Raw genomic sequence first — 24441 nt, forward strand, 5'->3', positions numbered from 1 at the left:
GATGCCACGGTTCCCCAAATTACACTTTGAGAAACACTATCCTACATGAACAGGCTTCACAAGGACAGAGGGCTGCCTGACGCCGGAAGATCCCGTGTTGCCTATGAACGTCCTGCTCCCAGGTTCTCTGAAAGTACAGTTCTTCACAGTGTAGGTCAGAGATGACAGGCGGACCCAGGGGATATAAGGATCTACGAGTAATTGGGTCATTCCAAGAGGATAAACCAATGAAACATTTTTTTTTTTTGCATGCATTCCAAAAATATATTGAAATATAAGATCAACTATGATTTTAAGAAATTTGGAATTTGGGGCGCCTGGGTGGCGCAGTCGGTTAAGCGTCCGACTTCAGCCAGGTCACGATCTCGCAGTCCGTGAGTTCGAGCCCCACATCAGGCTCTGGGCTGATGGCTCAGAGCCTGGAGCCTGTTTCCGATTCTGTGTCTCCCTCTCTCTCTGCCCCTCCCCCCTTCATGCTCTGTCTCTCTCTGTCCCAAAAATAAATAAACGTTGAAAAAAAAAAAAACAATTTAAAAAGAAATTTGGAATTTAAAAACCTCCAGGTTCTATCGTTGTGTCTCTGCAGACCTCATATTAAATTAACAGTGCAGTGGTCTGCAACTTTCAGTTTGATGTAGTCTGTCACAAAAAATGCATTTTCACAAGTAGGGGCCATTACTGTTTACACTTAATTTGGCATTTTTATTGATACTATTATGTAGCATTAGCCTTCGAATTAAAAAAAAAACGATTCAGATGTAAATGCAGTGAAAATACAGCACGCAGTGTTACAAACCTAAAATGGCGAACAGGACCTTTAGCATCAGGAGATCATCTGACCTGGTGATGATCAAGTGATCATCTGATCACTTTTCTGGGAAAAGTGAATCTTCAAAAATGCATATTTTACACAGCAGCTGGTGGGGGGAGCATGGTAAGGAGCTGTACCAGAAGCTGGATTTCATTGGTCCTGCAATCCATTTGTCCCTAGTTCCCAGAAGATCAATTGGATGGGAACTGTGCCAAGCGCAGCCATCTAAGCTTTACTATCTTTTCCAAGCACTGCCATTGCCGTTTCCAGTAAAGCAATTTAGGTCTCCGAGACAAGTAAACAGAGTAAATCTTGGACTTTGAAAGTGATTAATTTTGCCACTAACGGCAGAGAGGAACCAAAACTACAAAGGCCTCATGCAAAGTTGTACTGCTCATGGCAAAGACCGGTCCAAGTCACAAAGCTGAAGGTAAATACACTTGAAGAGAAGGTAGAATGAATTACTGGCAAAGTTTCTTTATCGATGACAAGGTGTGATCACACGTATCACCAATGACACACAGCACAGCAAAGCGATCGTTATGGCACGTCCATGACCAGGGGCTCTTGTCTGAGTTAGGCAGCATCGCTAACATGCATGCCATGAATCAGCACTTGGCCTTCATGGGCTGCAGAAAGGGCAGAAGGGCTTTGAAACACAGGACGCGGTGAACGCACGCTGCAAGACGTTTTCCTCTGGGGGGTCGTGATCGCTTTGTGACCTCCATGTAGATGGTCCGAGGTGCAGAGGGGTGAGTACTGGTGAAGTCTCACTCTGTGAACAGCAGAGAAGGACGTGGCTCCTCAGAAGGTGGCAGTGGACCCTTGGACACCCATCTCCAGGCTGCTTCAGACTAAACAGCTGGTGGGCAACAGGGAGCGATCTACCCGACCTCACTCAGTCTTCAAGGAAAGAGGGCAAACGACGAATGCCATCGTGTCCCTGCTGGGATGGAAAGTCTTCCCAGCCTGCTGTGCGAAAAAGCAGGCAACAAATGCCAAGCTCTGACCTGACACGCTGAAGTCACCAGCTGTCAGGGAAGGTGCTCACAGGAGATTAGAAATGAAGCAGGACACAAAATATTTCTTCACAGCAGTGATAATGCCAGCAAGCTCATTAGTACGATGTCAAGTGGTCTATTCCCAGCCATATATCCCAAGTTCTTCATCTCCGGAACGTTCACGTCAGGGTCAAAGCACACATTTTTCTCATTTAAACTTTTTATTACGAAAACAAAGAAAGTCACAAGACAGTTCTCCGATGATTATCAGCATTTTTGCTCATCTTGTTTAATCTATCCTCATCTTTTTCAGGAATTTAAAGCAAATACCAGACATCATCTTATTTCTCCTGTAAACACTTCTGTACAGTCTACAGAGAAGGGTTCTTTTCTTTAGCATTATTACCACCCAATAAAACGAAACCTACTTAATATAGGCAATACACAGCCTACGTCCAAAACTCAACGGTCTCAAAACTGTCTTTTGTAGGATTAGTTTGTTGAAATCAGGATATAAACCAGGTCCACACATTCCATTTGGTTGCAGACCTTAAGTCTCCTTTAATGTCTAACAGTCTTTCTTCTGCTTGCAATTTGCATGCCTTTTGTTTCTGGAAAAGTTAGAACACTTGTCCTGTAGATTTTCTTGTGGTGGTATTCCTCTATCCCTGTATTTCCTATAAAATGGTAATTATAGTGACTGGAGACCCCATTTAATTCAGGTTCAATTATTTTGGCAATAATACTTGGGGCTGGAACTCTGCATGTTGTATTGCATCATATCTGGAAGGATATACCGTCTGGCTATTCCACACTTAACAATGTTAAAAGTGATCAAGGTCAGGGGTTGTTAGCCTAACCCAATCATTATAAAATTCCCCATCAAATGTTACCTACTAACGACCACTGTCTAGTCCCATCATTTCATTAGAGGTGGCAATATAGTAAGTTTCAAATTCTATCACTCTGTTTGTACTTTTTTCAGCTCATTTTGCTCTATAAGGAATCTTCATTTAACTATTTGGTTATCATAAAATATGGTTTGTAAAGGAAAGGCAACAGAGATGTTTGACAAATGTTTCTTTGTTGCCATTTACCAGTTTTCAGACCAATGATTTTGGAGTATCAGCAATTACCAAATGTGACTAATGGAGGAATGGGTGGGGGAGCAAGAAACTACCAGCAGTTACTAATGAATTCATTTTGTAGCATCATTGTGAATACAGTGGATGTTTAAAGAATACGTTTTATGGATTTCAACTGATTCAATCACTTTTTTAAAAAAACGTTCAACTTGTTTCCATTTTTGGCTACTGACAGCCCCTTGAAAGTGTCCTGACTTCTGCTATAATAGGTCCCAAGTTCATCTTAAGAACTCCCGCCTCAAAGGCACGAATAGACACTTCTCCAAGGAAGACATCCAGATGGCCAATCAACACATGAAAAGATGCTCAACATCACTCATCATCAGGGAAACACAAATCAAAACCACAATGAGATACCACCTCACACCTGTCAGAATGGCTAACATTAACTCAAGCAACAACAGATGTTGGCGAGGATGCAGAGAAAAAGGATCTCTTTTGCATTGTTGGTGGCAATGCAAGCTGGTGCGGCCACTCTGGAAAACGGTGTGGAGGTTCTTCAAAAAACTAAAAATAGAACTACCCTACGACCCAGCAATTGCACTACTAGGTATTTATCCAAGGGATACAGGTTTGCTGCTTTGAAGGGACACATGCACCCCCATGTTTACAGCAGCACTATCCACAATAGCCAAAGTATGGAAAGAGCCCAAATGTCTATCAATGGATGAATGGATAAAGAAGATGTGGTATATATACACAATGGAGTATTACTTCGCAATCAAAAAGAATGAAATCTTGCCATTTGCAACTACGTGGATGGAAGTGGAGGGTATTATGCTAAGTGAAATTAGTCAGTCACAGAAAGACAAAAATCATATGACTTCACTCATATGAGGACTTTCAGAGACAAAACAGATGAACATAAGGGAAGGGAAACAAAAATAATATAAAAACTGGGAGGGGGACAAAACAGAAGAGACTCATAAACATGGAGAACAAACAGAGGGTTACTGGAGGGGTTATGGGAGGGGGGGATGGGCTAAATGGGTAAGGGGCATTAAAGAATCTACTCCTGAAATCATTGTTGCACTATATGCTAACTAATTTGGATGTGAATTTAAAAAAAAATTAAAATAAATAAGTAAAAAGAATTCCTGGCTCAACAAAATTAAATAAAATAGATTAAAATAAAATAAAAGGCTTTATGAAGGGTTTCAAAAAATAAGAAATCCCTGCCTCAGATTGAGCATTAGCTACTTCTCCAAGAATCCCTAGTTTCTTTCAAGAAGAAACTGTATTTAGAAACCAAGGTCTGAGCACCAGTGACTCTGCTACTGAGTCACTGATTAAGTAGATAGAGATAAGAAGTATACACCTATTAGAGAAAAATAATGACTTCATGCAAATATTTTCAGTATCAGTGTCCAGAAATGGACCCGTACGTATATGGTCACAAACATTTCAACAAGTAAATTCTTTACAAAAAATTCTTTTCAACACAAAGGGACAGAAAAACTGAGTACCCATATTAAGAAAGGAATCCTTGACCACTACATCATATACTATGCAAAATTACCTTCACACAAATCATAGATCTACACATAAAAGCTAAAACTGTGAAGGTTCTAGAATAAAATGTAAGAGAAGATCTTTGTAACTAGGAGGCAGGCGAGATTTCTAAGGTCTCAAAAAGCATGGATCATTTAAAAATGAGTAAATTAAACTTCATCACAAAATTAAATATTTACAACATAGATATCTAATGAAGAACTTAAATCCAGAATACGTAACCAGTTCCTACAACTCAATAATAAAAAGGCAATCAATTTTAAAGATGGGTAGAAGACTTAACCAGTCAGTTCACAAAAGATATGTCAATAAGCACATGAAAAATGTTCATCATTAGTCATGAGAAAAATGCAAATTAAAATTATGACGAGATGCCAGACACAAACAGAAATAATTATAATGAAAAAAGCAGACAACAGCAAATGTTGGTAAGGATATGGAGTGACCACATCCTTTTGTCACATTTACTGATGGAAAACAGTTGCAGTTTTCATTTATAATTTGTTTAAACATGTATTTATTTTCAAGAGACAGAGAAAGACACAGCATGAGTGGGGGAGGGGCAGAGACAGAGGGAGACACAGAGTCGGAAGCAGGCTCCAGGCTCTGAGCTGTCAGCACAGAGCCCGATGCGGGGCTTGAACCCATGAAAAGTGAGATCATGACCTGAGCTGAAGTCAGATGCTTAACCGACTGAGCCACCAGGTGCCCCCAGTTATAGTTTCTACAAATTTAAACATACAGTTAGTTCATTACCTAGAAATTCCAATCCTAGGTATTTTTCCAAGTAAAATGAAAACATGTATCCACATAAAGTCTCATTAGACCTTTATTCAAAATAGCCCCAAGCTAGAGATAGCCTAGGTGTCCATCACTAGGAAAATGGATGAGTAGATTAAGATAGACTCATACAATGGAATCCTAGTCAGCAACAAAAAGAAATGAGCCACTGAATCCCACAACAACATGAATGAATCCCAAAAAGGAGGCTGATAGACACCAGAAACAGGTGTATAAACTCAGTGGTATGAATACACTTACCCAAGGTTCTGAAAAAAAAGTGTCCATGTGGATTGAGATCAGAATGGTAGTCGCTTAGTCTAAGGAAGGGACAGGATGGAACCTTCTATGATGATGGAAATCTCCCACACTTTGAAGATGCAGTCTGTGCTGGGATGATAGCAGCATTTACTGAGGACTTGCTCTGTGTCTGGCAATAGGCCTTTACTTGGCTTTTACACTTACCACCTCACCTGACTTCTGTAACAGCTCTGTGAGGCAGATGCTGAGATCTCCATTTCATACATGCAAAAACAAAAACTCAAGTAACAAGTACTCAAGTAACGTGTTCAAGGTCACAGAGTTAAGTACAAGTCACAGAAGTGAAGGGATCCCATGTATAACTCCCAAGTCCATGTACTTTTATAAATATTATGGAGCCCCTTGGGACCCACCAGTGGGGAACTGAGACCAGAAGGCCAAGGAGTAGGTTGCTGTGGTCATGCAATAATCAAGTGGGGTGGGGGGAACAAGGAGGAAGGCAGACACATCACTAAAGAAGTGTGATTTGCAACCTGACCACAATAGTGGGTAGGGCCATAAAGGGTCAATAAAGAATAGAACTATATCGTAACTGGAAGAAATGGGGAGTACTCTAGAAATCATAAGTGGGCTTTTAAGACATGGTAAGTTTGAGATAATATACAAAAGCCAAAGCCCAAAAGCAACTGGAGATTAAAACCTAGAAAGCAGGTGGCAGTCAAGACTGGGAAAGGCTGAAGTCAAAGATAAGCAGGGAAAGTGGAAAAGCTCCCAAACAGTAGTTAAGACAGACAAGCAAGACAAGGAGCATTGAGAACACCCCAGACTGGGCAGGGGTTATAGAGGAAAGAAAAGGTACTAATAAAGGAATAATCATGACAATACAATCATGCTATAGGTAAAAAGGAACGACTAGAATTTAAAAAGAAAAAGGTGTCAAGGGTGTTTAATTGCCACAGTTCCAAGCCTGAGGCAAGTTCACCGGTTGGGTCATCTCCAGGCCCTTGACGCTAGCCACTGGTAATCCTGTGGCCCGAAGTCAAACTTCAAGATGTCAATCTTTCTTGGTGCACTTTCCCCATAAACCCATAGGTTTGGACATATCTGCTCCCACACTGTGTCCAGAATTTCCCCCTAGAGGGAGTTAGGAAATACCATTTTTCTTAAAGTTTTACTTCTTCATTTTGAGAGAGAAAGAGAGAGAGAGAGAGAGAGAGAGAGAGAGAGAGTGTGTGTGTCAGTCAGGCAGTCAGTCCGGGAGGGGCAGAGAGAGAGAGAGAAAGAGAGAGAATCCCAAGCAGGCTCCACACAGTCAGCAAGGAGCCCAATGTGGGACTCTAACGTGAGATCATGACCTGAGCCGAAGTCTGAAGTTCAAATGACTGAGCCACCCAGGCGTCCCAGGAAATATTGCTTCTTAGAAGGGCGGGCTTGAACGTGCATTTGCACAAGGCTGACAACACCAGCTGCCGACAGCCATAATGGAGCAAAGTGAGATACTGCTCTTTGTCCCCGCCCCTTATGCCCAGGGACTCAAGGATTAGATAGCTAATACTGGCAAAGTTCCGTGAATGAGATAAAACACGATGCATCTTACTAAAGTGGAGGAAAAAATCTAAGGAGGTGGCAAAGGGAGGGAAAGGGAGTTAACATTCTCCCACTTCTGCTCTTTCATTCTTCTCCACAGAGAAGTGCTAATCAAGAGAAAGATACTCCACCTCCAAAGAAAGTGAAGTTCAAGGATATTTCCAGGGCTGTATTCTCCAGAGTGAAAAATTTCCAAGTGATTTGACTGTCAGTGGACATGGCACGTATGGCTCTTTCCACTCTCTTCTTCCACTAAGAAGGCTGGTATACAGCATAGCCAGAGGCCTCCACTCATTGGAAAGGCCTGGACATTCTTTTGTTGTTTGGGGGATTTTTTTTTTCTTCCTCTCCTCTCTCATCCAGACCCAGTCTGGGATTTAGTAGCTATCTGTGGCTTAGGTCAGCTCTGCTCCAGACCCCTGGGCAAGTGCACAGCCCCTTGCTGTGTCTCTTGCCTCTCTCCATCCGTGCTAGCTCGTATGTACCTGTGTGAAGGGAAAAGGGAGACCCTCCTTCATGGGTGGTGAGCTACAAGACTGATGTTTCAACACTGAGGCAAACACCCAGGGAAAGCCACAGGCAACTCTGTTTCTGGTCTGGCAGGTGGACCTAAGGTAGGAAGTAAAGCTAAAAGCAGCCCTCTAGGTAGACCAGCACAAGAAGATTTCTGCCTTGCTTGTGCATAAGCTTCCAGAGAGATGCTGTACAAAGGCATCTGACATGGTGCTCCCTCTAGCATTTCCCAGCCCCCTGCTCCAATGCCATCGTAAGAACTTCTTAATACTCCACTCTAACACTTCCAAAAGAAATCAAAACTCATTAAGCCACGGAACCCAAGCATTATTTTGCATTAATTACAACCAACTCATCAAAAAAAAAAAAAAAATCTAAGAATTGTTTTGTATTAATTATAAGCAAATCTCTAAAGGAGTCATCCCCATAAGTTATTTTCAAGTGTTTAATGTTCTGGGAATATTAATGTGCATGAGCTGTTCCCAGCTCCGGTCATTGTGTCCTGATTACAGTATTACTTTTTCAAAATCTGTTGGAGAGATAATATGAGAGTATTACTTTGAAATCCTGAGCTTTTGAAAGCAACTTATATTTCTATCATTTATGATTTGAATACAACATTCTAAATTCAAATGTAACCTCCCCAAATTGAGGCTTCCTTGTGGATAATTTTGTATTTGCATCATGCAACCATGTGGCCATTTCCCTAGGATTCATTAAAGTCGACCTGAGCAGACAATCTGGAAGAGGAGTATAAAGGTATCTGTGAAATCTGATGTGGGAAAATCGTTCTTTCCCAAATTGATCAGTGCTGTACCACCAAATGCAGAATCACAACAAACCAGATGAGTTAAAAGTCTGCTTTAAAAACAGAAAAACACAGAAGTTGAAAGTGGCAAGGCCCATCCTGGGCACGCCAGCAGGGTGAACGGAGGCATCTGTGGACTGCGACCTGAGCCACAGCGCCCAGACACACGACACCTGTTCTGGTTGAGGGTTAATGAGCAGCCACCCCCACACAGACATGACCCCAAATGAAAATATGTCCCATCTCTCGGGCTATAAACTTAGCAACTATCTTAGTGCAGGTTTCTGCCTGTTATGCTAGCCCCTTCCTAAGAGATCCTGGGTGTCCATACCGTGCCCTGGCCTGAACTCTCCCCATGTATTTGTGCCCCCCAGCACACCCCCTGCCTTGGAGTGTTGGTTTCCACTCTGCATCGCAAGACTTCCCCCTCACACTCTGCCCAAACACCGGGGCCCATGGGAGTCCGGCTTTCCCCACTTTGGAGAGGGACACCGGACAAGTTTCACTTGACACAAATGACTGGACAACGGACAACCGTGTATTCTACTGAAATAAAGTGATCTATCAAACCTGTATACTGGAATTACTTCATGGTGAGAGGCTGGGCCTTCTCAAATATGACAGAGGCTAATGTTTTAATTAAAAAATTTCCCCCCAGGGTTACCTGTATGGCTCATTTGGTTGAGCATCTGACTTCATTCATCTCAGGGCATGATCTCACGGTTCAGGAGATCAAGGCCCCCATCAGGCTCGCTGCTGTCAGTGGGGAGCCAGCTTCAAATTCTTTGTACCCCTCTCTCTCTCTGCACCTCCCCCACTCAGGCTCTCACTCTCAAAAGTAAATAAAGCTTGGGAGGAGCCAAGATGGCAGAACAGCATGGAAGTTTTTTGTGTGTCTCGCGTCCATAACATGGAGCCAGACCAACACTAAACCATCCTACACACCTAGAAAACTGATTGGAAGATGAACACAACAATCTGCACAACCTGAACGACTGAATTCGGTAGGAATTCACCCCAAAAGAAAGAGCACGAAGAAACAACAGGCACGGATTTAACCAACACAGATACAAGCAAGATGTCTGAATCAGAATTTAGAATCATGATAATAACAATACTAGCTAGAGTCGAAAATAGATTAGAATCCCTTTCTGAAGAGATAACAGAAGTAAAAACTGGTCAGAATGAAATTAAAAATGCTATAACTGAGCTGCAATCACGGATGGATGCAGTGGCAGCAAGGATGAATGAGGCAGACCAGCGAATCAGCAATACAGAGGACAAACTTATAGAGAAAAATGAAGCAGAAAAAAAAGAGGGAGATGATGGCAAAAGAGCATGATTTAAGAATTAGAGAAATCAGTGACTCATTAAAAAGGAACATCAGAATCACAGGGGGCCCAGAAGAGGAAGAGAGACAAATAGGGGTAGAAGGGTTACATGAGCAAATCATAGCAGAAAACTTACCTAACCTGGGGAAAGACACAAACATCAAGATCCAGGAAGCACAGAGGACTCCCATTAGATTCAACAAAACCAACCATCAACAAGGCATATCATAGTCAAATTCACAAAACACTCAGGCAAGGAGAGAATCATGAAAGCAGCAAGGGGAAAAAAACCCCAAACCTACAAGGGAAGACAGATCAGGTTTGCAGCAGACCTATCCACAGAAATTGGCAGGCCAGAAAGGAGTGGCAGGATATATTCACTGTGCTGAATTAGAAAAATATTCAGCCAAGATTTCATTATCCAGCAAGGCTGTCATTCAAAACAGAAGGACAGATAAAAAGTTTCCTAAACAAAAATTAAGAGTTTGTGACCACTAAACCGGCCTTGCAAGAAATTTTAAGGGGGACTCTCTGAGGGGAGAAAAGATGGGAAAAAAATATAAATATATATATTTATATATTTATATATATTTATATAATATGTATAAAACTTAAATATAAACAATAAATTATTATATATATAATACCAAAAGCAACAAAGATTAGAAAGGACCAGAGAACGCCACCAGAAACTCCAACTCTATAGGCACCATAATGGCAATAAATTCATATTTTTCTTAATGTTTACTTTTGAGAGAGAGAGAGAGAGAGCATGAGTGTGGGAGGGGTACAGAGAGAGAGGGAGACACAGAACCTGAAGCAGTCTCCGTCTGAGCTGTCAGCACACAGCCAGACGCAGGGCTCAAACTCACAAGCTGGGAAATCATGACCTGGGCTGAAGTCAGCCGCCCAACTGACTGAGCCACCCAGGTGCCCCAAATTCATAATTTTCAGTACTCACTCTAAATGTCAATGGACTCAATGCTCCAAGCAAAAGACACAGGGTAAAAGAACGGATAAGAAAACAAAATCCATCTATATGCTGTTACAAGAGACCCACTTTAGACCTAAAGACACCTCCAGATTGAAAATAAGGGGATGGAGGGGAGCCTGGGTGGCTCGGTCGGTTAAGCGCCCGACTTAGGCTCAAGTCATGATCTCGCGGTAAGTTCAAGCCCCGTGTCGGGCTCTGTGCTGACAGCTCAGAGCCTGGAGCCTGCTTCGGATTCTGTGTCTCCCTCTTTCTCTCTCCTCCCCCGCTCATGCTCTCTCTCTCTCTCTTCTCAAAAATAAATAAATGTTAAAAAAAAATAAAAAAAGAAAAAAGAAAAGAAGGGGATGGAGAACCATCTATCATGCTAATGGTCAACAAAAGAAAGCCAGAGTAGCCATACGTATGTCAGACAATCTAGACTTTAAAATAAAGACTGTATCAAGAGATGCAGAAGGGTATTATATCATAATCAAGGGGTCTATCCACCAAGAAGACCTAACAATTGTAAACATTTATGCGCCAAATGTGGAACACCCAAATATATAAATCAATTAATCACAAACATAAAGAAACTCATTGATAGTAATACCATAATAGTAGGTATTATTGGTAGGTTGAAGTAGGAGACTTCAACACCGCAATCACAGCAATGGACAGATCTAATCAAAAAATCAACAAGGAAACAATGGTTTTGAATGACACACTGGACCCGATGGACTTCACAGATATATTCAGAACATTTCATCCTAAAGCAGCAGAATATGCATTCTTATCCAGTGCACATGGAACGTTCTACAGAATAGACCATATACTGGGTCTATCAGCCCTAAGTAAGTACAAAAAGATCGAGATCATACCGTGCATATTTTCAGACCACAACGCTATGAAACTCGAAATCAACCACAAGAAAAAATTTGGAAAGGTAACAAATATTTGGAGACTGAAGAGCATCCTACTAAAGAATAAATGGGCTAACCAAGAAGTTAAACAGGAAATTAAACAGTATATGGAAGTCAATGAAAATGATAATACCACAACCCTAAAACCTCTGGGACGCAGCAAAGGTGGTCATAAGAGGAAAGTATATAGCAACCCAGGTCTTCCTAAAGAAGGAAGAAAGATCTCAGATACACAACCTAACCTTATGCCTTAAGTAAGAGCTGGAAAACGAACAGCACATAAAATGCAAAACCAGCAGAAAACAGGAAATAATAAAGATTAGAGCAGAAATTAATGCTATCAAAACCAAAAAAACAGTAGAACAGATCAATGAAACCAGAAGCTGGTTCTTTGAAAGAATTAACAAAATTGATAAATCACTAACCAATTTGATCAAAAAGAAGGAAAGGACCCAAATAAATAAAATCAAGAATGAAACAGGAAAAAAAAAAAAGAATGAAACAGGAGAGATCACAACACAGCAGAAATAAAAACAATAATAAGAGAATATTATGAGCAATTATATGCCAATAAAATGGGCAATCTGGAAGAAATGGACAAATTCCTAGAAACATATACACTACCAAAACTGAAACAGGAAGAAATAGAAAATTGGAACAGACCCATAACCAGTAAGGAAATCGAATTAGTAATCAAAAGTCTCCCAAAAAACAAGAGTCCAGGGCCAGATGACTTTCCAGGGCAATTCTACCAAACATTTAAGGAAGAATTAACATCTATTCTCTTGAAGCTGTTCCAAAAAAGAGAAATGGAAGGAAAACTTCCAAACTCTTTCTGTGAAGCCAGCACTACCTTGATTCCAAAACCAGACAGAGACCCCACTAAAAAGGAGAACTAGAGACCAATTTCCCTGATGAACATGGATGCAAAAATCCTCAACAAGATATTAGCCAACCGGATCCAACAATACATTAAAAAAAGTATTCACCACGACCCAGTGGGATTTAAACCTGGCATGCAGGGCTGGTTCAATATCTGCAAAACTGTCAATGTGATTCATCACATCAATAAAAGAAAGGACAAGAACCACAGGATCCTCTCCATAGATGCAGAGAAAGCATTTGACAAAATACAGCATCCTTTCTTGATAAAAACCCTCAAGAAAGTACGGATAGAAGGAGCATACCTCGAGATCATAAAAGCCATATATGAAAGACCCAACGCTAATCTCATCCTCAATGGGGAAACACTGAGAGCTTTTCCCCTAAGGTCAGGAACAAGACAGGGATGTCCACTCTCGCCACTGTTACTCAACATAGTATTGGAAGTCTTCACCTCAGCAATCAGACAACACAAAGAAATAAAAGGCATCCAAATCGGCCAGGAGGAGGTCAAGCTTTCACTCTTCTCAGATGACATGATACTCTATATGGAAAACCCAAACGATTCCACCAAAAAGCTGCTAGAATTGATTCATGAATTCAGCAAAGTTGCAGGATATAAAATCAATGCACAGAAATCGGGTACATTCCTATACACCAACAATGAAGCAACAGAGAGAGAAATCAAGGAATCGGTCCCATTTACAGTTGCACAAAAAACCATAAAATACCTAGGAATAAATCTAACCAAAGAGGTGAAAAATCTATACGCTGAAAACTATAGAAAGCTTATGAAAGAAACTGAAGAAGACACAAAAAAAATGGAAAAAGATTCCATGCTCCTGGATTCCAAGAACAAATATTGTCAAAATGTCGCTACTACCCAAAGCAATCTCCATATTCAATGCAATCCCTATCGAAATAACACCAGCCTTCTTCACAGAGCTAGAACAAATAATCCTACAATTTGTATGGAACCACAAAAGACCCCGAATAGCCAAAGCAATCTTGAAAAAGAAAACCAAAGCAGGAGGCATCACAATCCCAGACTTCAAGCTATACTACAAAGCTGTAATCATCAAGACAGTACGGTATTGGCACAAGAAGAGACACTCACATCAATGGAACAGAACAGAGAACCCGGAAATGGACCCACAAACGTATGGCCAACTCATCTTTGACAAAGCACGAAAGAATATCCAATGGAATAAAGACAGTCTCTTTAGCAAGTGGTGATGGGAAAACGGGACAGTGACATGCAGAAGAATGAACCTGGATCACTTTCTTACATCATACACAAAAATAAACTCAAAATGGATGAAAGACCTCAATGTAAGACAGGAAGCCATCAAAACCCTCGAGGAGAAAGCAGGCAAAAACCTCCTTGATCTTGGCGGTAGCAACTTCTTACTCAACACGTCTCCTGAGGAGAAGGAAACCAAAGCAAAAATGAACTACTGGGACCTCATCAAAATAAAAACCTTCTGCACAGTGAAGGAAACAATCAGCAAAACTAAAAGGCAACCGACAGAATGGGAGAAGATATTTGCAAATGACATAGCAGATAAAGGGTTAGTATCCAAAATCTATAAAGAACTTATCAAAGTCAACACCCAAAAAACAAATAATCCAGTGAAGAAATGGGCAAAAGACATGAAAAGACACTTCTCCAAAGAAGACATCCAGATGGCCAACCAACACAGGAAAAAATGCTCAACATCACTATCATCAGGGAAATAAAATCAAAACCACAATGAGATATCACCTGACACCCGTCAGAATGGCTAACTCAGGCAACAACAGATGTTGGCATGGATGTGGAGAACGAGGATCTCTTTTGCATTGTTGGTGGAATACAAGCTGGTGAAGCCACTCTGGAAAACGGTACGGAGGTTCCTCAAAAAACTAAAAATAGAACTACCCTATGACCCAGCAATTGCACTACTAGGCATTTATCCACGGGATGCAGGTGTGCTGTTTCGAAGGGACACATGCACTCCCATGTTTATAGCAGCACTATCACAAAAGCCAAAGTGTGGAAAGAGCCCAAATATCCATCCATGGATGAATGGATAAAGAAAATGTGGTATGTATGTATGTGTGTGTGTGTTTGTGTGTGTGTGTGTGTGTATGTGTGTGTGTATATATATATATACACACACACACACATACACACACACATATATATATACATATATACATACATATATATATATGATGGAGTATTACTCGGCAAACAAAAAGAATGAAATCTTGCCATTTGCAACTACCTGGATGGAACTGGAGGGTATTATGCTCAGTGAAATTAGTCCGAGAAAGACAAAAACCATATGACTTCAGTCATATGAGGACCTTAAGAGACAAAACAGATGAACATAAGGGAAGGGAAGGAAAAATAATATAAAAACAGGGAGGGGAACAAAACATAAGAGACTCTTAAATATGGAGAACAAACAGAGGGTAACTGGAGGGGTTATGGGAGAGGGGATGGGCTAAATGGGTCAGGGGCACTAAGGCATCTACTCCTGAAATCATTGTTGCATTATATGCTAACTAATTTGGATGTAAATTTAAAAAAATAAAAAATAAAATTTAGAAGAAAACAAAACCAACAAAAAGTAAATAAACCTTAAAAGAAATTTTGCCCCCAAACCTGAAGGGACTCTGCATATGAGAGTATCTTACAAACAAACTTGCCGCAGCTCCTCCAAACCCAGAGTGGTCCAAAGACACCCATGATTAGCACTGGCACAACTGGTCTGGCACTTGGCTCCCAGAGGAGAACACTGTAGTGAATTATTTCAAGTGTACGATTTATTCTGGTCACCTGTCCCAGGAGACTGCAATGCCCTTTTTGGTTTTAAGCAGAGATGCTGCATTTCAGCAACATGTAAGCCCACTTCTCTGTGTCCCCTGCCCCCTCATGCACACGTGAGAGAGAGAAATTTTGGATAGATTAAGCTCCATGACAAAGTCATTGAAAAGAGAGGTTTAAAACTTGAGCGATTTATGCACTGAAGATATATACTCCATCTGATTATTCGGATAGCTAAAGTAGCTTAGAACTGATTTCCACAAACATATCTGGAGCCATTTTTGAAAGGAAGAACACAAAAAGTAGACGGATGCTAATTTCATATCCCGAACTTAAGATACATTATTTATGACTAATTCAATGAGTAAATTTTATTAACTCAAAGGGGCGTAAACTTCCTAGTTTCTACCAGGAAATGAAAGAACAACAAATGACTGATCATAGATGTGCAATGCCCACAAAGTACTGGAAGAGAGTGGGGAGGAACAGGGAAGGACACCTTCTCAGGAGGGAGTGTGACCTCGCTGAGCAGCAACACAGCCCAGGGTCTGCCCCGAAAGCGTGAAAGCTTTTTCGAACAGAATTCTGACGTCAGCGCAGCACTTGCTGGCTTACGTATGAAGTGGCTTTTAGGAGCTGGGCCCTGGGCTGGAGCACATCCTCTTGAGTTCCACACGCCAGATCTTCTGTCCTCCCCTTTGTCCTTCCCTGTGATCTCTGAGATGGCAGGTAAACATTCAAGAGAAAACAGGCATCATTCATTCAGCCCCTGGTTCAAATGCAATATGCTGAGCATTTGTAATATAAATTTTACAGTGCTCGGCAATAAAGGAGCTAGGGGGAAAAATTCAAGACGTGGTCCTTTTCCTTCAGGGTCCACAAAAAAAGATATCCATGTGTGAAACAGATCTCGGAATAAAATGCCCACGTGGTGCTGTCAGGCAGAGGGAGTAATGATCCAGTTCACTCTTGTCATTTTTTCTTATACTCTGTAAAAGTTCAATTAATACAAACACATGTATTTGTATGTAAAAAGTACAACACAGACAATACAAAGTTCCCCGACATCCCGTATCCTCGCAACTCACCATACATAAGGGTTCGCTGTAGGGGGGGCCTGTGAAACATACACAACACACATATAAATATGCATGGAAGACAGTATACCTTGCTAGTTTTCACTGAAGAATATATCAGAGACTTAAATGTCTTACCATGTTATATATATAGATACGGTGCTAACTAGTTCTTTTAAGTGACTGTACAGCCTCTCTTTGTAAAATCAAATTCCAGGGGCGCCTTGGGTGGCTCCGTCAGTTGAGCATCTGACTTTGGCTCAGGCTATGATCTTGCAGTTCATGAGTTCGAGCTCCACATCAGGCTCTGTGCTGACAGCTCGGAGCCTGGAGCCTGCTTCGGATTCTGTGTCTCCCTCTGTCTCTGTCCCTCCCCTGCTCACATTCTGTGTGTGTGTGTGTGTATGTGTGTGTGTGTGTGTGTGTGTAAATAAGTAAGTAAGTAAGTAAATAAATAAATAAATAAATAAATCTCTATCACACAGTTAACAATCCCAGGAAGAAAGGGTGAAGTTCATGTGCCACCTGGTTGCTCTGTAGCAGCCACTCTACACAAAGTGACTATCCCCAGCCACAGCCAACTGTCTCCTTCCCCTACAGCTCCAGAGAAGGGGCGGCAAAGGCAAGAGTTCCTCTCTAAGGAACACATTTCGACATCTGAAACGGAGAGTGGCAGTGCCGATGCCTCATCGCAACGACCAAGGAGCAACAACAGTAGGCGGTAGTGAGGACGGCAAGGAAAATGATGGGGAAACCTGGCAGGGCAGGGGCTCCAAGGGTCCCATTTGGGCCTCTGGGCCTCTGGCTCTAGCTGCTTCTGGGCCCAAGAGCGATTCTTGGCTTGGGTTCCACCAGATCCGCACTCACTGGTAAGACATCTGCTCTTTTCATGTTGGCTAATCTAAGTTTCTGACGTACGTAGGTAAGAGTCCGAACCAGCACAGTGGACTGGGAGTTAGAACTGTTTTTTTCAAATCTTCTCTTAGTGGGACAGAGTAGCAGTCTCCCCGGCGTTAAATTTCATGTTACGTCGTCATCTTCAAAAGCATGCTTTCTGGACTCCACACCCTATCCATACCCCTCACCTTCCTTTTCTTTCAATCTATATGTATTGTTTAATTTTTTATTTTTTTCAGAGTCAAAAGTCTTACTGCAATCCCAGGTCACTTTCTTCTCCCCAGAGGCAACTGAGTTTCCCTTGTTTTAACTACTTATTATTGACCTCTATTTCTCTAAATAATACACACTTGGCATTGTTTGGGTTGCAGGCACCTGTTCACTTCCTCCCATGCGGTAAGGAAGCTGTGGCTCTTTCCCCACCCCCTACTCACATGCAAACAACTCTCCCTCCTCGTCCCGCTATAGTTATCTCTTACTTTCAATCAGATTGAAGGTCAGTGACTACATTGCTATGACCGTATAAACATTATTCCCAATTAAGTCACACGGAAAACTGTAATTATTTTTCCCTTCCTGGGCAACTTCATGTTTTCTCTAGAGTTAATCCGTTCGTAGACTTGACTCTCATTTTAATGGTGTTTTCGGAGTGTGGTAGGATGAACAGTGCCCCCTCCCCCACAGATATCCATATCCTAATCCCAGGAAACTGTGACTGTCACTTTATATGGCAAAGGGAACTTTGCAAATGTGATTTGGTTAAGGACTTGGAGAGATAGACTATCCTGGATAACACAAACGGGTTCATTGTAATCCCAAGGCTTCCTGTAGGAGGGAAGCAGGAAATGAGAGTGAACAGGAAATGTGAAGACAGAAGCACGAGGTTGCGGTGATGCAAGAAGGGCCAAGAGACAAGGAACGCAGGCGGCAGCTAGAAGCTTTTCGCCTTGGGTTTTCAAGGCAAAGAAACAGAAGCCCCCAAAAGGAATGAAGCCTGCCAACAACTCGACTTTAGACTTCTGACCTCTAGAACTGTAAGAGAATACAGTTTTGGGCTGTTTTATTTTTTTATTTTTTTATTTTTTATTTATTTTTTTTAGTTTTGGGTTGTTTTAAGCACCTAAGCTTGTGGCTTTGTTACAACAGCCACAGCCATAGGAAACCGATACAAGGAGAGAGCAAGAGTAATAACCTTGGCAGGGTCTGCCGTCTTTACCCCGAAGTCCTCAGCCACTTCCTCCCGATAAGATGTACTTCTGAGTCTGTACCAGCTGATGAACAGGAACTCTGCGAACCTGGGGTGGATAAATACTGGAGACACTCTACATTCACTGTATCATTTTAGGGGAAACGTTTTATGAACCGGCTCATCTTTGGCTGGCCAAAAATAGGGGCAATGTATCAAACTAGAGCACAGGAAGCTCGCTGGACTGGGAGCCCCACATGCTGGTCTCAGCACGACCGGGACCTAACAGAGGGACTGACTGCGGTCACCTCACTCCATTTTCCTGAGCCTTAATTTCCTCGTTAGAAGTTCAAGAAGGCGCGCTCTGTGATACTGGAAGCTTCTCCTGGCTCTAATACTTTATAAGTCAGAATGTGGCAAATGAATATTAAATAATATTCATTGACTTCAAACCTATTAAAACTGCACAGGGAAAATTATTTCCATACAACCCATAAAGACACAGGACAACAAACTGGTACTATTATTTATAAATCAATACTCCAAAGCTAAAACTCAGGTATCAGGATAAGTCATGCAGAGAAACAATGACACTGACAGACACCTATGCGTCTCTTACCAGGTGGCAAGTACCATTCTAAGTGCTTTAACAGACAGCCCCTCAACTCCATTTTACAGATGATGAAACTGAGGCTTGGAAAGGTTGAGTAACTTTGTCACAGCCATCTGGCTCCACGGCCTATGCTACCGCTCACTCTGCAAGACTGCATTTCTATAGGTGAAATGGCTGAAAACAGAAAAGGAAGAAAATAAGGACTATCTATGAAGTTTTCTGTGTGAACACAGAACAAAACACAAAAAACCACAGGCTTAAAAAGATGTAATTTGGAACAGGTACGGATGATAAAGGTGAGGGGGAGGGCGGCGTGTACCAAGTTGAATCTCTGCCACCACTAGAGAAATACAAAGGGCGGAAAAATAAGCAAACAAAAAGAAAGGATAGAAAATTGCCACACCGTGCCTTGACAACAGAACCGCCTCGTTAAAATCTGATTTTGCAAAAGTTATTTTAGCATTTGTACACAGCAGGCCTGTTATCCCGTGACAATCTTCTACTTCAATGACATCTTTCTGCATTAGTTAATTAACAGGTGCCACTCACAGAGCGAGCCCATCTCGCTTATGCTGCAGGAGACGCAGAGCACTATTAGATATTCAACACCCGTGCTGTCAAGTAAATGACAACAATCAGCAGGGAATGCATTTCATTTCCAGTTTTCTGGCAGAGAAAACGAATATTAGTTAGGAAGAATTCGATAGGCACCTTCTATGCATCAAATTCCTGAAAATTTTGAAGTCACATTGGGAAGCAATTCAAGCTATAAAAGAACTTGTAAATGCTCACTTATATATGAATGTAAAAAAAATGAAGCCTGCAGAAAAAACTGTAGAGGAAAATAAATGAGGAAACGTGGTTAAAAAAAAAAAAAAACGTAAGAGCACAATACTCATTCTTTACCTCCTTGCACTTGACTACCTGATGGCTCTTGTCACATCTGATCTTTTAGAAGAGCTTCTCTTGGCTTACAGGACACCCCACTCCTCTGGGTTTCCTCCCTGCCCATTCCTTCTCAGTTTCCTGGAGCTCTTTTCTCCAAAACCCCACAATCAAGTGTGTGCACTTATCTGCTGAATGTCTGTATTCCTTACCAGGCCATAAATTCTACAAGAGCAGAAAACACGTCTATTTGGGTTCTTCCTATCTTATCTAAGCCTAGCACAGACCTTGGCTCCTAGCAGGTTCTCCAGAAACAGGTGTTGAGTAACTAACGTTACATGACCAAAGAAGGACACATTCTAGAAATTTAGCTGATTAATCATTAGAAAACCCACCAGTGGAAATTATACTTAACAGTGTATGGAAAGAAACAAAGATCACCCAAAAGAGAACAAGCAGAGGCTATTCAGAGCTTGCTAGACTAGCAAGGGGGTCAGCCACTACCCCTCGCATCTGGCAGAGACTCAAAGGCAAGGCAGGGGAGTGGGGAAGCTTTAGAGTAAAAAGATGGGAAGGGGCGCCTGGGAGGCTCAGTCGGTGGAGCGTCCGACTTCGGCTCAGGTCATGATTTCGCGGTTGGTGGGTTCAGGCCCCGCGTCGGGCTCTGGGCTGACAGCTCAGAGCCTGCTTCCCATTCTGTGTCTCCATCTCTCTCTGCACCACCCCCTCACCCCCACACTCCCACTCTGTCTCTCTCTCCTTCAAAAAAATAAACAAACATTAAACAATTAAAAAAAAAAGATGGGAAGGCTTTGGGTGTGCACTGACTGGAGGTTGTTGGTACAGGGTAGGTAGATTCAGGTTAACTAGGAGGAGGACATGTTATGCTATTGGTTTGGGAAGCATATTTGCTTTTCTGTGGTTGATCCTGAGTTGGAAGGAGGGGCAAAAATTTAAGGAAGCTGACGGCTGCTGACCAAGTCCTGGCCAATTTGTGCCAATTGCTACAGAGGTGGTGGTGTGGCTTCCTTGAGTGGTTGCCGCAGAGGTTGTGGTTTGGCTTTCTGGGCTAGGTGCTGCAGAGGTTGGGAGTCAGGGCGTCATCTTCATATATGAGCTGGCCATTGGCCACATATATACAGCCTCGCAATAGTAGAGGCTTCCCCATTCAGGTCCGCAACTGGAAAAGGATGCCCACTCACAATCTTCATTCAAAATTCTGTTGGCTAGTCTGGCCAAGGCAATGGCAATAATAGTTAACGACTCTGATAGTTAACAGGCTTCTCTAAAGGCCTACTGAGGGAGGGGATCAATGAGATTTGAAAGCATTAAACAAGGTGAAGCAGAACTTCGCACGCTGCCGTAGACATAGATCACATAAAACATGGAAAACCAAGTTAAAAAACAATACACCTAGAATAACAGCATATATAGGAGGCATTTAAGAGTCATTTATTGAACACGTCCTATTTTTCAAGCACTGTACCGTTTTACATGAGATATCTTTACACACGTTATCTCATCCACTTCTCCATGCAGATAAGAGGGTGGGGACCCTCCAGAGAACTGGAGAGGCGGCAAGGCCCCAGACCTTGGTTCTTCCTCACCACCTACACTGCTTGGTAAGCCTTACACACAAGGGGAACCCAGCTCATCAACCCGGGGGAGCTCACTTTTGAACCTCATACCCTTCTGCGTTAGTGTACGTTTATATTGAATACCTGTTGCTTTTATGATCAGAAGGGTTACAGATATTTTACATCTTTAAAAATTAAAGATAAGAGGAGCGCCTGGGTGGCTCAGTCGGTTAAGCAACCGACTTCGGCTCAGGTCATGATCTCGCAGTTCGTGAGGTCGAGGCCCGCGTCGGGCTCTGTGCTGACAGCTCAGAGCCTGGAGGCTGTTTCAGATTCTGTGTCTCCCTCTCTCTCTCTGACCCTCCCCTGTTCATGCTCTCTCTCTGTATCAAAAATAAATAAACATTAAAAAAAATTAAAGACAAGAATGAACGATAGTACTTTAAACACTTTCAGACCTGAGAATAAAGGCTACTTACTGTTCAGGGTCCAGACAGAATCCCTGTACCACCATGGACTATTAGTCCATCCTGACACCTTTGTGAGGCTTGTTCCATCTCGAAGAAAGTCTCAAGTGTCTCAGTCCTGAGAAGCTTGATGCCAAGAAAAGAAATACTACTTAGCCTCTTGGGGGACATCCGAGTGCTGGCTTGGCCTGTCTAACTGGGACGGCTTTAGCACAGGGGCAGAGCACGAAAATCAAGGAGCTGAAAAAATGACCGCCTCTCATCACCCTCCCTGGAGGTCTCTAAGCAAAAGCAGGCCTCATCCCTGTTAAGGACCCATTCCTCATTCAGAAGCTCCACCCCAGTCCCTTCTGCCTTCTCCAAGCCTTCCACCCCCGGCCTTGCCGTCCAAACCACTCACCTCATGTAACTTTCCCTCATCTCTCCCCTCACCTGTGTCTCCACTAAGCCAATTTCTCGGTTCCAAAGGGAAACCTTCAACTGGCCTTGCTGCCTCCTGAAAATATCATCCAATCCCTCTTTCTTTTGCCGACAATGTAAACAAATCTATTTCCTTTCTATTTTTTTTCTGTTAGTATCGTCACCATTAGATTTTTCAATAGGTACTTCACCACACTCACTTCATCTCTTCTCACTGTCCTGCTGGATTCTCTGTCCCTCATCGCCAGTTGGTTGGTGACAGAATACTTGGCTGGGCACAATGGGACGGTAACAGGATCTCTGCGACGACCAGAGCGTCCAGGGGGCAGGTATATCGTGCTTCTAATCTCCAGCTTGGCCCAACGCCCGGCGATCGACAGGTGCGCCTCCTCTAATAATGGAGCCAAATGCTACTAACAACTTGATGAGACAAAGAGCAACACCATCTCCCTTCCTGGCACAATCCTTTCTGCCCTTACCCCACTTGGGTAGCAGTGGACTCTTTCCCCCTAACCTTCATCTCCCCTGGGACTATCTGCAAAGTTCTTTCCAGCGTAAGAAATGCGCCTGCTGTATGCTCAAGGAGGTCAGCACTAACACACCCTGAGAGCCAGTAAGCAAGCCCTACTGTGGATCACTCACCTGATCCCACTCAGGAAAGACAATGTCTCAGAGGTCAGTCTCCACCCCTCCTGGCTACCAAAAATTCTAGTTGCTAGACTCTAATTATAAAGCGTAGGGGTGCCCAGGTGGCTCAGTCGGTTGAGCGTCAGACTCTCGAGTTTTGGCTCAGGTCATGATCCCAGGGTGGTGGGACAAACACCCACGGTGGGCTCCATGCTGAGCACGGAGCCTGCTTGGGATTCTCTTCCTCCCTCCCTCTGCCCCTCTCATTCTCAAAATAAAAATTAAAAAAAAAAAATCCCAAAACATAGGATATTAACACATGGGCTATGACTGGAATTAGCCTCACAAATGAATTCTTTCACTTTCCCAACTTATTAGCCCAGTTCAGAGGACAGGGCTCCCAAAATGACATCTTCAGGAGGCGGCCAAAGGCGTGATGAGTTTTCGCATCGCTGAGATCTGAAACCTTGTCGGCGATGCCATCTCTGCCCTCTCAACCCAAACACCTGAGAGTCCCCGCTGTGCCCCTTTTGCTCCGGCTCTGTGCGCTACACCAGCTCCTTTCCTGTTCTGGGGTTGACTTGGATCCCACACACCTACGATCACTGTTTTCACCTCCCACGTTTCGGCTTCCAATCTCCATCCTACCAGCAGGGCAGCCTCATCTCGTTGGGCATCACCGATGGAACGTCCCCGCACCGCTCAGGGAGCCTGAGCACCGGCCCCACCACCCCTGACCCGACCCTACATTCAAAGCCCTCCACACTCTGGCTCCAGCCAGGCCTGCGAGCACAGGCCCACTCCTCCAGCCAGGATACACAGGCCCTGCCCCTGCGCCTTGTCCTTTACCCCTGCCTCCGCTCTGTTCCCTCCGCTCTTTCCGGGTAAGGTGGCCTCTCTTCCTCATGTTGCCTACAGCCTCCACCTCCCTCAAGGTCCACTTTCACTCACCGCTTTCTCCTCGGAAAGCTTCTGCTTACACCATCCATTTTTGCAATATCATCTTGCATTGCCACTTATGTTTCACCTAAAGTGTTCCTCCCCAGTGAGACTACAAGCTCCTCAAAGAAAGGAACTAAATGGAACAAAAAACGCATTTTAGAAATATTGAATTTGAAATATTTGAATTGCACAAAGTGCTTTTTGTAAGTTTTACAGGGTCTATCATGGTGTTTTGAATAGAGAACGTATTCAGTAAATACTTTCCGAATGAACAAATAAATGACTAATCTAGGCCACTGGCACCTGAGGGTAGGAATATATCTTGTGCATCGTCCCACCCAGAGCCCATCTCACTGGACTAAATGTCTGTGTGAATGACAGTAAGAAAAGCAGACAGAGGAAGGGGACGATA

At 42.8% G+C, this 24441-nt stretch overlaps 1 protein-coding gene across 6 annotated transcripts in view; it reads right to left on the minus strand.

Annotated features, from left to right (window-relative positions):
* Nucleotides 1-24441, minus strand: part of ULK4 (unc-51 like kinase 4) — a 586637-nt gene that overhangs the window by 180516 nt on the left and 381680 nt on the right. The window lies entirely within an intron of this gene.

The sequence above is a fragment of the Herpailurus yagouaroundi genome, unplaced genomic scaffold (genome assembly GCF_014898765.1).
Source record: "Herpailurus yagouaroundi ecotype Mexico unplaced genomic scaffold, PumYag 159, whole genome shotgun sequence".
In the NCBI taxonomy this organism is placed as follows: Eukaryota; Metazoa; Chordata; class Mammalia; order Carnivora; family Felidae; genus Herpailurus; species Herpailurus yagouaroundi.